The following is a 17154-nucleotide window of genomic DNA, read 5'->3' as shown; positions in this document are numbered from 1 at the left end:
CAATAACCATTAAAAATAGCCCCATGTGATTGTAAGCATACATCACAGGACCTGTCAGCTCTTTTAATGTAAGATGCCCAGTAACTTTTGGTTCATTTCATATTAATAAAATAGCATGTCTTAAATGTCCTGATTCCTTTATGCCCATTTTGTATGGTACTTATTTTTTTAAGTGTTTCAGGACCAGTTTTATTTCAACTACCTGACATTCTTTGTAACTTATACAGAACAGTGTAGTCATTAAAAATCTTTCACATTGTATAGTACTTATTAAAGGACTGAAGTATGCTAGGTATTGTCTTTATTTGGATATGTAGCATGCATTATGACAGCCAAAAAAGCTAATACAAAATTAGATTGCCTTAGAGGCCTGGCGTCCAGGGACAGGGAGTGAGATGAGAATTGGTCCACAAGCATTAAATATCTACTATATGCCAAGCACTGTGCTAAGCATTGATGATACACAGAAAAGTCCCTGTTCTTAAGGAACTTTGAGTCTACTGGGGGAGACAATATGCAAACAACTTTGCACAGACAAGATATATACAATATAATAGGAGATAATCAACAGAGGAAAGACATTAGTGTTATTGGCATTGGGAAAGCCTACTTGCAGAAGGTGAGATTTTAGCTAAGACTAGAAGGAAGGGAAATTAGAAGGTAGAGATTAGAAAGAAGAGAGTTCTAAGCATGGCAGATGGCCAGTGAGATTGCCAATGAGTCAGGGGATTGAATGTTGTGCATGATAGTACTGCTACACTCTACCCTAGTCAGATCCAATCTGGAATATTGTGTTCAGTTCTGAGCACCACATTTTAGGTAGGATATTAATAAGCTAGAGAGCATCTAGAAAAGATCAGCAAGTATGGTGAAGGGCCTTAAGATCATGTCATATAAAGGTTAGTTGAAAGAACTGGAGTTAGAAAAACAGATGAAGGGATAACTTGAGGGAAGGAGACATGATATCTAGCTTCAAGAGTCTGAAGGACTAGCATGTAGAAGAGGGACCTGTTCTGCCTGTCTCCAGAGGATAAAGCAAAGAACAGTGGGTAAAAGTTGTAAAGAAGGAAATAAAAAGACAAAGTTCCAAATGATTAGAGCTATTGAAAAATGGAATAGACTGTTGTAGAAGGCAGAGACTCTCTCTCACTATAGGTCTTTGAGCAAAGGTTGTCTGACCACTTCTTGGGTATGTTATATAAGAGGGGAATCATAAGAGCATAGCGTTAGAGCTAGAAGGTACCTTAGAGGTCATCTACTCCATCCTATCATTTATAAATGAGGGAACTGAGACCCAGAGAAGTTAAGTGACTTACCCACAATCACACAGAGGGTAGTAGCGGAGCTTGCTTGTTCCTATCTGGTTAGAACTAAATGGTGACTTTCAGCTTCCATGTTCTATGATTCTATGAAGTAGACGGTCCTTTCCCTCTAGGAACTTGCTGTATCAGAAGTCTGGAATCCTGGGCTTTGGTCTGGCTCTGGAATGATACTAACTAACTTTAATGATGATGGGGACACCTCTTAATAAAATGTAAACTTGACTCTTGGGCCCACGGGCATTGAACAAGATACTTCTAAGGTTCCCTTCCTGTTTTAGCAATCAGTAGTTAAGCATGTAGTTTTCTTTGCAAATCTGTCCCCCACTGGCTTCTTCCCTTTATGATTTTCCCATAGCATATTTCCTTTGCTGTTTGGACCTCAAATTTGGTACTTGATTTTATTCTGCCTCATTTTTTTCTCTGTTATTTTAGGTGAACAGATTTTATCTTGTTGGAAGCTCATTTTAAGCTCTTAAGCACCCTGAAGGACAAGTGGTAGGTCTTTTCACTTCTCATGTGCCCTTCACAGTGCTTAGCACACAGTAGGCCTTGAGGCTGAACTCAATTATTTCGTTCCAATCAGATACAAAAGGACTGAATGAGGCAGGTAATTAAGAAATAAAGAGGGTTGTGGATTTGTTTAGTCTAGGAGGGCAAGTTGTGTCTGGAGTGGAATTAGAATTCATGCCCTCCAGGCACTTGAGCCTGGACTGTGAAACAGACCATTATTGTTTGTCAAAATTGAAATTGATTTTAAATCAAGGAAATTAGCCAGACTTTCAAAAATAGTAATGCCCAAGGATTCTGATGATGGAACTAAAATTGCAGAAGTTTTTGGTAAATTGTCCAGCTCTAAAGTTTCTTTCTTTTTTTGAACAAGTTGTTGCTCAGCCCTGAATGTCTGTCAATTACCAGATACAAGTATTCCAAACCTTATCTTCTGTTCTCAATCATTCAACTCTACCCCAGGCCCTTTTCTCTCCTCATAGGACCTCACCTCATACTTTCCTAAGAAGATTAAAACCATCCAACATGAGCTCCCTCAATATCCTTTCTTCCCATCTTCATCTATCCTTCCATGCTAAGAGGATGACATAACCCTGCTACTTGAGACCTTGATCTCATATTCTCCCATTTCTTTTAGGAGCTTGACACATCAACCATTCCCTCTCTTATCTTTTTGTTTGTTTGTTTTTTGTTTTTTTGCAAGGCAATTGGGGTTAAGTGACTTGCCTAGGGTCACACAGCTAGTAAGTGTCAAGTGTCTGAGGCCAGATTTGAACTCAGGTCCTCCTGACTCCAAGGCCAGAACTCTATCCACTGCACCGCCTAGCTGCCCCCCTTTCTTATCTTTAATCGCTGCTTATCTACTGGGTCCTAACCTGCAAATTAAAAGATCTGCCTTATTCTCAAACAAATATTCCCTTATCTATCCTCCACAAACTTCAAACTAATGTATTATTTTTGTTGTTCCTTTCAGTGCTAAAATACAAAAAAAGAGTAGTTTTCATTTGCTGCCACCATTTCCCTGCCAAGCACTCACTCTTCAATCCTTTGTAATCTTACTTTCCCACCAACTTTGTAGTGTTGCCAATGACCCCCCCTTTATAACTAATTCAGTTGAATTTTCCCAGTTCTTTTTTCCCTTGACCCCTCTATCCTCCTGCGTATTCTCTCATCCTTTGGCTTCCATGACAAAACTCCTTTCCCGAATTCTTTTCCTACTTGTCTGATCACTTCCTGGCCTTCTCTCAGTCCTCCAGCTTTGGTATCCTCCCAGGTATTCTCCTGGGCCCTCATATCTTCTCTCTTTCATGGTGATCTCCTCTGGTCTGATGAATTCAGTCCACCTTACGGCAGGAGCCTCCCAAATCTTTGTATCTTCATCTTGCCCCTGAACTATAGTCCCATATCTCCAACCACTTGATAGACAATTCCACTGGCACTTTAAACCCATTACGTCTAAAAATGGACTCATCACAGAGATAACGACATAGAATGGAAAGAGCACAGGATTTAGAGAGAGAAGGCTTGTGTCTCTGTCACTTAGTCCCTGTGTGATCTTGGTTTGTGTTTTGTTTTTTTGGGCTAGGCAATGGGGTTAAGTGACTTGCCCAGGGTCACACAGCTAGTAAGTGTTATGTATTTGAGGTCAAACACATAACATAATCCAGTGCCGGTGCTCTATCCACTGCGCCACCTAGCTGTCCCCCATGTGTGATCTTGGACAAGTCCCTCTCAGGGTCTTAAGTCCCCCATCAGTAAAATGAGAATATTGATCTGGATGGCTTTTAAAACCCTTTCTAGGGGCAGTTAGGTGTCGCAGTGAATAGAGCTCTGACCTTGGAGTCAGGGAGACCCGGGTTCAAATCCAGCCTCAGACACTTAACACTTACTAGCTGTGTGACCCTGGGCAAGTCACTTAACCCCAATTGCCTCACCAAAAAGCAAAAAAAAACAAAAAAAAACAAACAAAAAAGCCAACAACAACAACAACAACAACAACAACAACAACAAACCTTTTCTAGCTCCAAATATATGATCACATGGTTTAGTAATAAAGAGTAATAAATAAATTAAAGACAATATTTCATTACTGCTTACAATGTGCCACTGTGCTGAGAGCTTTATGATCATTATCTTATTTGAGCCTCAGAACAACTCTGGGAGATAGGTGCTATTATTATCCCCATTTTACAGATGAGGAAATTGAGGCAAACAGAGGTTAAATGATTTGTCTAGGCTCACACAACTAGTAAGTGTCTGAGACCAGATTTGAATTCAGATCTTTCTGACTCCTGTCCCAGTGCTCTATCCACTGCGCCCCCTAGCTGCCTGATCTCCCCCCAACCTCCCACCCAAACACATTCTCTCCTCTAAAATTCTAAATACTTTAAAAGAAAACACAAGTTTTGGCTGGCGCCTTTCTCAGCTACAACTTCCCAATTGGTAAGATATGACTTCAGCTAGGAGTGAAGGAAGGTCTTTCGGTACCTTAATTTAATGATGGTAAGGCTGTGTCGGCTACCTACATAGACTGTAGGTTCAATTCTCCAGTATTGTAACCAGCCAGTATTGTTCCCTGGCTGTCTTTGCCCCCATCGTTTGTTTCCTTTCTCTATCAACTTTGTGAACTACTAAAAGTCTAGAGAGATTGAAACGGCAGAAGCTGCCAATGACCCCTTCCCTAGAAACCAAGCAGCAAGGGGGGGAGAGTACTTAAATAGCAGCAGAAGTGGGTTAGTGCCAAGAGAAGAGGAGGCGCCCAAGAGAGAACCAAGGCATTCAAGTAGGTGCCAAGTAGGCACACAGGAGAGAGATTAGGATTGGTTGGGTTATGCTTAACAGAAGTGAAATGTGAAATGGCTAATTATCAGACTTGCAAAAACATGTCCATGTCCCATTGAGGCTTGGATATTGGCCTTTCAAGTGACTATTCTAGTGGTGACGGATGAGCTATTGAATTGTTATGGTCATTCTATCAAGTGTGCTATGATTCTCTTGTACTTATCTTGGCCTACTTTAAGTAGGAATAAATTTCCTGTCCTGAACCCAATTTGTATTCTTACATTGGGTACTTCTTTTACTTTCCCCCTTTTTGGAGAAACTCTAGCATAGAGCCAAAAATATAAATGTCTATATCTTAGTCTGACAGTTTCTGTGGTTGAATACTATTTCTCCATGGAGAAAATAGTTCCATAGTTCTTAAAAGGGTTCTCCCCCCCCCAAAACAATCCTCTTTCTTTACCTGTTGGATTATAGATCTTGACTGTAATTCTTTGATTTACCCTCTGTCTTCTCCAGTCCCAAACTGAATTAACTTCTTAGCACCACAACTGATCTCTAGAACAATACCCTGTGCTAGTTAGGTCCTAGGTTTTCTCTCTTGACCTCAAGGCTATTTGACAGTCTCTCAGAAATTACCTTCTTAAGGTCTTTCCTGGCTGCCAGCAGCTAGAAGTGATGTTAGTTTGCAGCTGATAACAAGGACATGTCCTCCAGCACAAATGTGCTTTGTCTGGATATAAACAACCTTTCACATGCTCAACTAGAGCCGTGCCCACACAGGTACTGTCAAGGGATCTGGGCATTATAGTTGAGAGATGTTGGAGGAAACAAAGGTGTGCACTGAAAACAAGCTGGTGTAAAGCACAACTGAGACACTGTAAGTCATCAGCTGCTGTCTTCACTAAAAGCAGTTAGCCTAGAGTTCTGTTAACTAACACACCAGCATCAAAGCGTCCTTTGATGCTGGTGATCTGATTGTAACCATACCGCCCTAAATCCCAATTCCAAGTTTCCTAGAAGGTGAATTCAGTGGGCTCCTATGTTTTTTCAGCATGAAAGCCTGTGAAGGATTAAATAATTTGAGGAAATCATCCTTTTCAGTTTCGGCTTTTCTGTTCATACTGGGGCTCTTGGGAGTTTGTTTGCCTCACTCTAGGTCAGCAGTTCTTAACCTGAGGTCCATGGACCATCAAAAAGACTATGGATAGATTTCAGGGGGTCCATTAACTTGGATGGGAAAGAGTTTATGTCTTTATTTTCACTAACTTCTAACGAAAATTTAAGATTCCTTCAGTTACGAATGTAGGCAACAAACATTCTGAGAAAGGGTCTATAAGTTTCACCAGATTGCCAAACAAAAACAAAGACAAAAACAAACTAACAAAAAACCACTTGCAAGACCTTGATTACTAGGGCAAAGGAGTCCTATATTATCTTTGTGTTCTTAGAGGAAAAAGAAGCCTGGGAGTAAAGGGAGGTGCCATTTTGGGTCATTCTGTGGAAAGAAGAAGGAAATGCAGGAGCTGGTCCAAACTGGTTATATTGCTAAGAGTGGGACCACTGATAAGACTGATTCCCAGACCGGTCTACCCAGACTCATATCTGAGTATACGACCCATCTCTGTTAACAAAAACAAGCAGGCAGAGACTATAGCATCTCAGATGCTGTGTCCTGTCTGGGCCTCAAGGTTATTTTCCTGACTCCAAGCCTCAGGAATTTGTATTCTTGACACTCTCTGCTTTCTCTCTCGCTCTAATACGATCCTCGTGTTTTCCCCAGTGCAACCAGATCTTTCAGTTCTGATTGGCTTGCCCTTTGTGTGTCTATCCAGTTCCCAGCATCATAGAATAATAGATTTTAGTGCCAGAAGGTACCTTAGAGACCCTCTAGTCCAATCCTCTCATTTTACAGAGAAGGAAACTGAGGCCCAGAGAATAGAAGTGACTTGCCTGACATTACACAAATAGTAAGTGATAGAGGGAGGGTTTCAACCCAGGCCCACTGACTCCAGATCCTATTCTCTGCCCACTGTTACTTGCTATCTTTTATGGAAAATATACTCAGAATCATGTAATCATAGCTCTAGAAGTCAGAGACCATAAAAGTCCTCTGGTCCAACACCATGAGAATCTGAGTCCCAGGGAGGTTAAGTGATTTGCCCAGTGTCACATGAAGTAGTAAGTGGAAAAGGGAGGATTCAAACCCAAATCCTATGACTGAAGGTTCAGCCGTCTTTCCATCATACCACACTCTCTCCAAGAGAGTTTAAATTCTTAGATGATAATGAGTTTCCTAACATATTGTTTCAGCTTATGATGTGGACTTGGCATCCTTAGCATTTCAGGCAAGATGACAGCTGCCATCTTTACTTATAGCCATGCTATGTACACCTCTCTAGCTTTTGTACGTGTGTTCCCACTTTCCACCTAGAGAAGGCAGTCCTTGACAATAACAAAAATAATAATTGCTATCATTTAAGTAGTGCTTTAAAGTGCTTTACAAATATTGTCTCATCAATCCCTGGGAGGTAGGTTTTATTATTATCCCCATTTTACAGATGAGGAAACTGAGGCAGAAAGGAATTAAGTGAATTGCTCAGGGCCACATAGCTAATAAGTGTCTGAGACAGGATTTGAACTAGGATCTTCCTGACTTTAGGTCCAGCACTGTGCCACCTGTCTGACTCCTGAGCCTTTTTCTATTCTCTCAGTTGTGCCTATGTGAGAAGTTGTGAGAATTTTACAGTCAGAGGTTCCAGGACCCTGACATACGCACTATGAAAAGGAAAGAGATCATTTAGTTTTCTTTAAGATTAATCACCTAATAGATTCAAGGGGAAAAAAATCCAAGCTCTGTAGGCCATATGAAAAAAATAGTCCAAATCATGAATAATTAGAGAAATTCAAATTAAAAAGAACAATGAAATTCTACCTCATGTGCATCAGATTGGCAAAGTTGTCAGAAAGGGAAAATGACAAATGTTGGAGGGGCTGTGGGAAAACAGGCACATTAATACGTTGTTGGTGGAGTTGTGAACTAGTCTAACTATTCTGGTAATTAGTTTGGAACTATGCCTCAAAAGTCGTTAAAGTGTTAATACTCCGTGACCCAGTGATACCACTACTAGCCCTTACTCCAAAGAAATCAAGGAAGCAGGAAAAAAATTGGAATAAGAGAACCTGAGGTTAAATCCAGCTCAGAGGTTACTACTACTTATATATGCTTGGGAAAATCACAGTTTCATAAAGCAATACCACTACTAGGCTTAAATCTAAAAATAAAGAGAAAGAGAGAAAATAGACCCATAATAACAAAAATATTCATAGCATCTCTTTTAGTGGTAGCAGAGAACTGGAAATTAAAGGGGTTCACATTAAAAGGTGAATGGCTGAATAAATTATGGCACATTAATATAATGAAATACTATTGTATCATAAAAATGATCAAAGGGATGGTTTGGAAGATTTGTAATGAGTTGATGCAGAGTGAAGTGGGCAAAACCAGGTGAACAATTTATACTATAACACTAACTTTGTGAAAATACCCAACTTTGAAAGTCTTAAGAACTCTGATTGGTACAGTGTTCAGCTATGATTCTGGTGGATCTGTGATGAAGAAAACTGCCCGCCTCCTGTGAGAAAGGTGATGTATATATAGAATGAGGCATGTACTTTTGGACATAGCCAATAGGGCCAAAACAAATCATTTTTTGTTTGTTTGTTTGCCGGGGGATATTTGTACAAGTTTTTTTCTGGGAGAGTGGGAAAGAGAAAAAAATTGCTTATTAATTACAAAATAATTAATTTTTAAAAACCAACTACTTAATTTTTATTAGTCCCTCAGGCTGATTGCTTTTTGCCCACACATAGGCCAGTGATTCTGTCTTTTCAGGGTAGCTATAAAAACACCTACATACAGTTTAGCCCTACCCTCCTGAAGGGATATTTCCTTTGCAAGAGAAGACACTATGAACTGTTATACTAAAGGAGACAGGGTAAATGTAGACCCTAGTGGACATTCTCTCCTTAATGACTAGGCCTTCCTCTTCTCCCACTTCTATTTGATGATTACTGGAGCTGGAGCTGTATGTAATACAATAATACAGCAGTAATGTTTCTTCTTAGTATGAATGGGGATATTTTAGAATGCTGAGGAGCCTTCAGTAGGAGAATCAGAAAGAAAATGAGAAAAAAAAAGGCATGAATTCTAAGTCTTATCTACATTCCCCCTGAGTGCTTAGTGAATGAGGGTTTTCACCATTGTGGTCTTATTTCATTCCTCAGCATTTTCACCTTTTTTTTCCCCTTGGTCAAATGTTCCTATCTGACGGTTATTCTTGATAAATCACCCCCTCTCCTTGCTCCCCTCCCCCTTTTAGGCTTCTGATTTTCTTGTAACAAAATGGCAGTTTACATGGATAGAAATGCTATTTCTTCAACAATGTTATCATGTTGGAGCCAGGGGACGTACGGCTGCCATGGGTTCATTCGACAAGGAGGTGCCTGCTCGTTCCTTGCTAATAAATGCTTTGGATTTTTTTTTTTTTTTTTGCTGGTAATTGTGGGAAGTGGAAACAGTGCTTAGGAGCCAGGCTGTGAGAGAGCAGCAAATGGCTGCAACCTGTGTTTAATGTGGTGACACTAATGAATTTGGAGAATTAATTTTCAGCCAAGAAAGCATAATGGAAAGTACTAGAAATTCAAATGAAGTAATAGATTGACTTTCATCAAGGCCAGCATGTATTTGTGTCTCTTGCCTCCTCTCTTATTTTTCCTTCATGTTCAAGCAGCCTACCGTGTGCTTGTCATTCCCAGGAATATATGTCACACCATGAAGGGATGGTACCAAGTATGAATGGGAACGTGATTACTCACAGGTCCCTATAACTAACAATCTATAGTCCTTCAGTACATACTTTACAGTAGTTTTTCAGCAGCCTGATGCTGTAAATTATTTTAATAATAGATGACATTTATGTAGAACTTTAAGGTCTGAAAAATACTTTACACATATTTTTCTCATTTGATTCTTGAGATAGGTGCTATTATTATTGCCATTTAACTGAGGTTCAGAGACATTAAGTAAGTTGCCCAGCATCGTACAGATGGTAGGTATTTGAGGCAAGATTCAAATTCAGGTCTTTCTGCCTCCAAATCCAGTGTCCCAATCACTATGCACCTTGCCTCCAAGTGGAACCACAGAGACCTCAGGACAGAGACTTCCACCAATCAACTGAGGTTGAAGAATGGGTCTAAATCGGTTACAATGGGAGCAATGAGATGACAGAGGGGAAGGGAGCACATTACTTTCAACTTGAGAGGTATTGTCATCACTTAATGAATTCCTTGTTCTACCTTTTCTTGGAAGAGAGTCCAGTTGAATAGATATGGGAAAAATAGCCTTGCTCATAGCATTCCCTTGGTTCAGAAAGCATTACTTTTCTGCATAAACAATTTTTACAGACACCTCAGGAGAGATGACAGCAGCACGAGCCTTTGTCTCTCCTGTCTCCTCATCTCAGTCAGATGAGAGAGCTGGCATCCACAGAGAAGATGTCTTGCCATTTCTTTAGCAATGTGCTCCACACTGGATGACACCCTTTTTGCATAGCAAGAGATAAACATTTGTTAAATACCTTTAGGCAGTCAACATGAAGAAAATCTGGTCATATTAAAAGGTGAAAATGCATAATAGGAAACCTCGTGTCCCCCAACCCAGTCTGGTATGTGCCATTTCTTTTTTATCAAGGAACTCAAAAGTGTATGGGTGCTACATCATTTCTACAGTCTGCCATAAGACACCAGACAAGTTTGTCCATACATCTTTTGTGGACTATCTCCTATGCCGTCAACTTGGGAGCATTCTTCTAGGAATGCTGAAGATCTATTATTTCTCTCCCCCTCCTTCATTAAATCAGTCTCCCCACCCCCCCAGCAGGTGGACATGGAAGAAATGATGAGCTGAAGAATGTGTACAGGTTTCTGTCATCAATTTATACTGTCCCTGGGGACAGCTAGGTAACATAGATGGACCTGGAATCAGGAAGATCTGAATTCAAAATGTTGCCTAGATACTTATAGGTTGTGTAATCCTAGGCAAGTGACTTAACCTCTCTCAGTTTCAGCTTCATCTTCAGTAAAATGGAGATAATAATACCGACTTCTCAAGGTTGTTGTGAGAATTGAATGAGATAATATATGTAAAACACTTTGTAAATCATAAAGTACTATGTGAATGAATGAAGCATTTATTAAGTACTTACTATGTGCAAAGCAATGTGCTAAGGCTGGGAATACAGAGGAAAAAGTAAGACAATCCCTGCTCTCACGGTACGCACATTCTAATGAGAAAGAGGCAGAAGGTTTCAGCTGCAGGTCAAATGGAAGAGTCCCAGGGTCCTTAGGGTAAAGTGGCAAAGAAGATGTTAATGTGTCTTTTTTTTTAAATGAATTAATTAATTTTTAGTTTTTAACATTCACTTCTACAAGATTTTGAGTTCCAAATTTTCTCCCCATCCCTCCCCACTCCCCACCCTAAGACGGTGTGAAATCTGATATAGGCTCTACATATACATTCATATTAGACCTATTTTCACATCATTCATGTTGTCAAGAAGAATTAGAACCAATGGGAGAAACCACAACAAAGAAGAACAAACAAACAAAAAAAAAGAAAGAGAGCAAATAGTATGCTTCCATCTGCATTCAGACTCCATAGTTCTTTTTCTGGATGTGAATAGCATTTTCCATCATGAGTTTTTTAGATTTGTCTTGGATCCTGCATTACAACGTCTCTTCTTTAATGTCATTTCCACTGATAAAATCATTCCAATTTCTGATGTTGAATCATTTGATGGTGTCAAGGACTCTGATGGCAAGAACTCTCCTTTCTGGGTCTTCAGTAGCTGTGGCTGTGGCACCTGCGGGAGCTGGTGCCATGCTACATCTGCACAGGGGCTGAATCCCAGGATTGTGGCTGAGGACACTGGGCTGAGCATTGCTATGCCAAAGGTTCTTGGGTTCAGGGACCTGTGCTGTCTCTATCAAGGTCTAAGAGAAGATGGTGGTCAAGGTGATCATGATGGTTCAACTTGCCTGGTACATGATGCCTCCTGTCTCTCCCTCAATGTTTCTTACTGCAGCAGCTAGGAGGGCTTGCTAGCCCTGTGTGCGGCAGTTAGTTGGCAGTTGGTAAGGGTGGCTGACCATTTCTCCACAGGAAGTGCTTCCCTAACTAGCAGCAGCAGCAGCAGCAGTATTGCTGTTAATAAGGGGAAAAGAATAGCCTTGTTTAATTTGGCAAAAGGACTAAAAACAATTGATCTCCAAGCTCTTCTAAGGAGGCGACTGTAGAAGCAAAGGCAAATTACTGCCTAAATGACTGGATCCAAGACAGTATCATTCCAGGTACATACAGATAAACATATCTTCCTTGTTTCCCTTGCTGTGCCTGGATCATGTTGTTCCCAGAACCTAGGGCACCCTTCTATTTCCTTTCTACCAATTCTTATACATAATCTCCATCAAAACTCAGATCATTACAAAAATATTTATAGCAGCTCTTTTTGTGGTGGCAAAGAATTGGAAATTGAGAGGATGCCCATCAATTGGGGAATGTCTGAACAAGTTGTGGTATATGAATGTGATGGAATACTATTGTGCTATAAGAAATGATGAGCAGGCAGACTTCAGAAAAACCTGGAAAGATTTGTGTGGACTGATCCTGAGTGAAATGAGCAGAACCAGGAGAACATTGTATACAGTAACAGCCACATTGTATGATGACTAATGTTGATAGCCCTTCTCAGCAATGCAAGAATCTAAGACATCTTCAAAGGTCTCATGATGGAAAATGCTATTCGAAAGATAGAAGCATACTATTTGCTATTTTTTCTTCTATTTTGTTTAGTTTTCTCTTTCTTGTGGTTCCTCCTATTAGTTCCAATTCTTCCTTACATCACTAATGTGAAAATGTTTAATAGGAATATATATGTACAGCCTATATCAGATTGCACACTGTCTTGGGGACAGAGGCAAGGAGGGAGGGGAAGAAAAATTTAAAACTCAAAAGCTTATGGAAGTGATTGTTGATAAATAAAAATAAATTAATAAAAAAAACTCAGATCATGACTCACCTTCTTTGATCGACTCCAGCCCATATTGACCTGCTTTTCTATGGGTAGGTAGGTAGGTAGGTAGGCAGATAGATAGATAGATAGATAGACTATAAATGCTATAATCTTGCATTTTCTCCCCCAGATGTTTCATGTATTCAGGCCTTCTAGGTTCCTCAAGGGCATAGACTGTGTCTTCCACTTTCTTGGCTGTGTCTAATGCTGTGCACATAGAAGGCACTCAAGGAATGCTTGAAGAATGAATAATACGAGATGAAATGGTATTTTGAAATATCATCCTATCCCCTAATTCATGCCCACCATCCATCTTCATCTTTGAACAACTATTCCTAAGAGAGTCTACAACTTCTTGACTCATTGTTAACTGAGAGACTGTGTGGTAAAGTGAGTGAAAAGAACGCTGGATATTGGTTCAAATCCTGAGTCTGATACTAGCTGTGTGACCATAGGTAAACCACTGCACCTCAGTTGCCTCATTTGTGAAATGAGAATAATAATACTTACACTACCTACCTCACAGTATTGTAAGCGAAGTTCTCTATAAACCTTACAAAGCTTTTTAAAGTGTGAGTTATCAATAGTGGGAGCAGCGAGGTGGCAAGGCGGATACAGTGCCAGACCTAGAATCAAGAAGACCTGAGTTCAAATCCAGCCTCAGACACTTACTCGCTTGTGTGTCCCTGGGCAAGTCATTTAATTGCTTCAGTTTCCTCATCTATAAAATGAGCTGTAGAAGGAAATGGCAAACCACTCCATTATCTTTGCCAAGAAAACCCCAAATAAGGTTACGAAGAGTCAGACGTGACTGAACAACAGCAGCAAATATTAATAGTAACAGAAGAATGATAAATTGCCTTTAGCTCACCTCCTATTTTCACATAGGTATATTCTCTTACAAGAGTATTAAGATTTCTTAACCCGAGTCCAAAGGCTTGACATCTTCATAGCCTGCGAGATACAAACCTTGAGCACCACTGGATGTACACACTATGATTTTGTTTTGTAACTCTTAGACATTAAGCTCTTACTTCATAGCTCCAAAGGTACAAATCTCTCATAATGAACAATTCTTTCCCCACAATGGCAGCTAGATGGTGCAGTGGACAGACTGCTGATCCTAAAGTCAGGAAGACCTGAGTTCAAATCTCACCTCAAACACTTACCAGCTGTGTGACCCTGGGCAAGTCACCGTCCCTTTATCTGCCTCAATTTGCTCATCTGTAAAATGGGGAGAATAATAGCACCTACCTCCTAGCATTTTTGTGAGAAAAAATTGAAATGATGTTTTAAAAAACTCTTTGCAAACCTTAAAGCACTATATAAATGCTAGTTATCATCGTCACCATCATTACTCTCACTAGCAGGGCTTTGTTTACCTGCAAACCGAGTAAAACTAAACTATATCTCTTAGTTGTTGTCCCTATACATAAAGGGTGGAAGAAGGTTTTGTCAGTTTTCTTCCTTTCCTAGATCTTTAAGTGGCCCCCAATTGATGTACTTCCCTCTGGCTTTTCTTTTTCCTCCCTTCTTTAGAGGAAAGAAGGCAGTGTGGCACAATGGAATTGAACTAGAGGACCTGGGTTCAAACCTTACTTCTAATTCTTACTATCTCTATGAACTTGAGCAAGTTAATCTCTCTGAACCTCAGTTTTCTCATCTGTAAAATGAAATGGTTGGACTAGATGGTCTTTGAGATCCCTATTACTTCCAGGTCCATGATTCTCTGTTCATCCACAAGGCCTCTTTCCTATTCCTAGGATTGTTTGTTTGTTTTGTGGGAGGAGATGGTATTGAGAAATGGCTTCCTCTTGAAAATTGATGATAGTGGCATTGCTTTTCCATGAGATGTTTAAAAATCTAAAACAAGACATAACACTTTTTGATTGCATCCTGGAACTATACCAAAGTACCCTAAGAATGGAATTCAGGAAGAGATTAGCCCATGTTCTACTCTATCCAAAGAGGATTAGTTACTGAAGAATGAAATAGCCTTTGTCACATGGTAGTTTCACCTGTAAGGCAGCTGGTCTCATGGCACAGACCCAGAAGAGAGTGTTAGAAGGATGCTTCCTTTTGTTTCCTCCTTTTGTATGCTGTGATTGAAGTTGTCTTTTCTCCCATCCTCAGACTCAACTGGAAACCATGAAGGCAGACACAATGTCTTATCTTAATGTACTCTGAGAGAAAGGCTTTGTTAAAACAGTGGACACTAAAGCTGCCAATCTCTAGCCAAACTGCTCCTCACTCACGGTATTCTCCACCTTCCATCACTGTGCCTTTCTACAGGTCATTCACCATGCTGGCATTGCACTTCTGCCTGCCTGTCACCTCAGGAAGTCCTACTTCTTTCTTTAAGATAACAGTTCAGGCACCATCTTCTACAAGAAGTCTTTCCTGATTTCCCTCAACTGCTAGTAATCTCTCTCTCTCTCTCTCTCTCTCTCTCTCTGTCTCTTTCTCTCTTTCTCCCTCTTGCTCTCTCTCTCTCTCTCTCATGGAAACTTGTACCTAAATACTTTATGTAAGTAGAGAACTGTCCTCAGAGTCAGGAAGACATGAGTTCAAATCCTGCCTCTGACATTTAACAGGTTGTGTGACTCTGGACAAGTCCATTAACCCCTTAGTGCTCTAGGCAGTTTTCTAAGACTATAAATTGCAAAGATGGAACAGACCTGCATTTGTACAGAAAGTTACCTCATCCAAATACCCTAATGAAATCACTGTTCAAGACCCTACCTTGAACTTTTCCAGTTATGAAAAATATGCTTATATTTTTTCTTCCTCATTTTCACACAGCCTCCATTAAAATCCTCCTGTTATGGGCAGACGTAACCCAGAGTTCTCAAAGGCTTTTTTCCCACCAGGAGAGCACAAGTTAAACCAAGTCAACAAGGTTTATTAAGTACCTACTATGTGCCAGTCACTATGCTAAGCACTGGGTATACAAAGAAAAGCAAAAAAAAAAAAAAAAAACCCAGCTCCTGCTCTCAGGTGGCTCACTGTCTAATGGGAGAGACAATATGTAAACAACTATGTACCAACAAGCTCTAGACAGGAAAAATTGGAGATAATATCAGAGGGAGGGCACCAAGATTAAGGAAGACGCATTCTCTGGCAGACCTTCCCAGTCTAGAAAGTCTTTGAGAATGATTCCAATAACAGACTGGGCTGTAGCTCTGCCATTCAATGAGTACCCCCTTTAAGTGCTGAGAAGCTCATCAACAGCTTGACCAGAGACTGATGGATTTTTCATCCACATTCACTCTTGAAGCTTGGATTCCAAAGGGACTGCAATCCCTATAACCACACTGATGAAATAATGGCTCCTTGAAGCACTGTTGTAAGCAGCGTACATATAGCAAGCAGACCTGCAAAAAATTAGGAGGAAATTTAAATTGAAAAAAAAATTTAAAGCAACCATACATACACCCACCCACACACCGCCCCCACACGAATTATAAAAAAAAGGCCCCCTCTTCCTCAACATCTTCCTGCCCCCACCTGTAAAAGTCAAATGATTGATTTCTTTCTCGGTAAGGGCCAAGGGTGGTATTTATAGCCCCACAGTCAGCAGAATGGAGATAATCTAGCTTCTATTGGTTTTCCTAGCTGAAAGCTATTTTAACAGATAGGGAGGAGGGGAAAAAACCCACAAAACTCATCTCCCCTTGATCAATTGTAGAACTGACCAGCAGAGAAATTTACAGAGTATCTTTCAGTTCTAGTGAACACAGCAAAGGCTAAAGACCTTTTGTAAGCTTACTAGTAAAGGATTAATGTAGGGATTGTGCTTAAATGTTCTCAAAAATATTCAAGGTGAGGGAGGATGTTTAATAATTTGTCAAAACTATAATATATTTTATTTTAGATGTTGATGGTGTGTCAGACAGCTTAGGGCAACTTACATTGCAGCAAATTTATCCCAGACTCCACTGTGTTTAAGTCTTGAAGTGCTTAAAAGCGTATATGTTGTAATTGCTTCATACAGCTATTCAGTGTGGAAATGCCATAGTAATTAGAGAGGATATTCATCAGAGTCGGTCTCACTAGAAATTTCCTTGTGTCAAAATCATCTTTAATAGCACGGGGCATGAAGCATGCAATTTTAAGTCATTGTCTTCTTTAAAAAGCTATTGAGTGTGAAACACAAAGGTGGTTATACCAATTAGTCACAGGAGGAGCTTAGATTCTACACCATTTTGAAAAGATGGGGTTTCCCCCCTCCCTACCTGTATGGATTATTTCATTCCAATTTACCTGAGTTATATTGCAGACAGTCATTTTTCAGGGGTCAGGTTTATCAGCTTCCCTCAGAAGCCCATTAGAAATCAAGGGTTGAACTTTGCCCTGTGATGATTTGTTTCCTTGCTGGAAGACTCCAAAATGCATTTTCCCAAGATCAAGTAAGG

General features: G+C 40.1%; 1 protein-coding gene across 1 annotated transcript in view; it reads left to right on the top strand.

Annotated features, from left to right (window-relative positions):
- The window catches only part of MYO3B (myosin IIIB), a 628721-nt gene that overhangs the window by 178511 nt on the left and 433056 nt on the right, over positions 1 to 17154 (top strand). The window lies entirely within an intron of this gene.

The sequence above is a fragment of the Vombatus ursinus genome, unplaced genomic scaffold, assembly GCF_900497805.2.
Source record: "Vombatus ursinus unplaced genomic scaffold, bare-nosed wombat genome assembly UNPS02014779.1, whole genome shotgun sequence".
Lineage (NCBI taxonomy): Eukaryota > Metazoa > Chordata > Mammalia > Diprotodontia > Vombatidae > Vombatus > Vombatus ursinus.
This window is presented reverse-complemented; position numbering and strand designations above follow the sequence as displayed.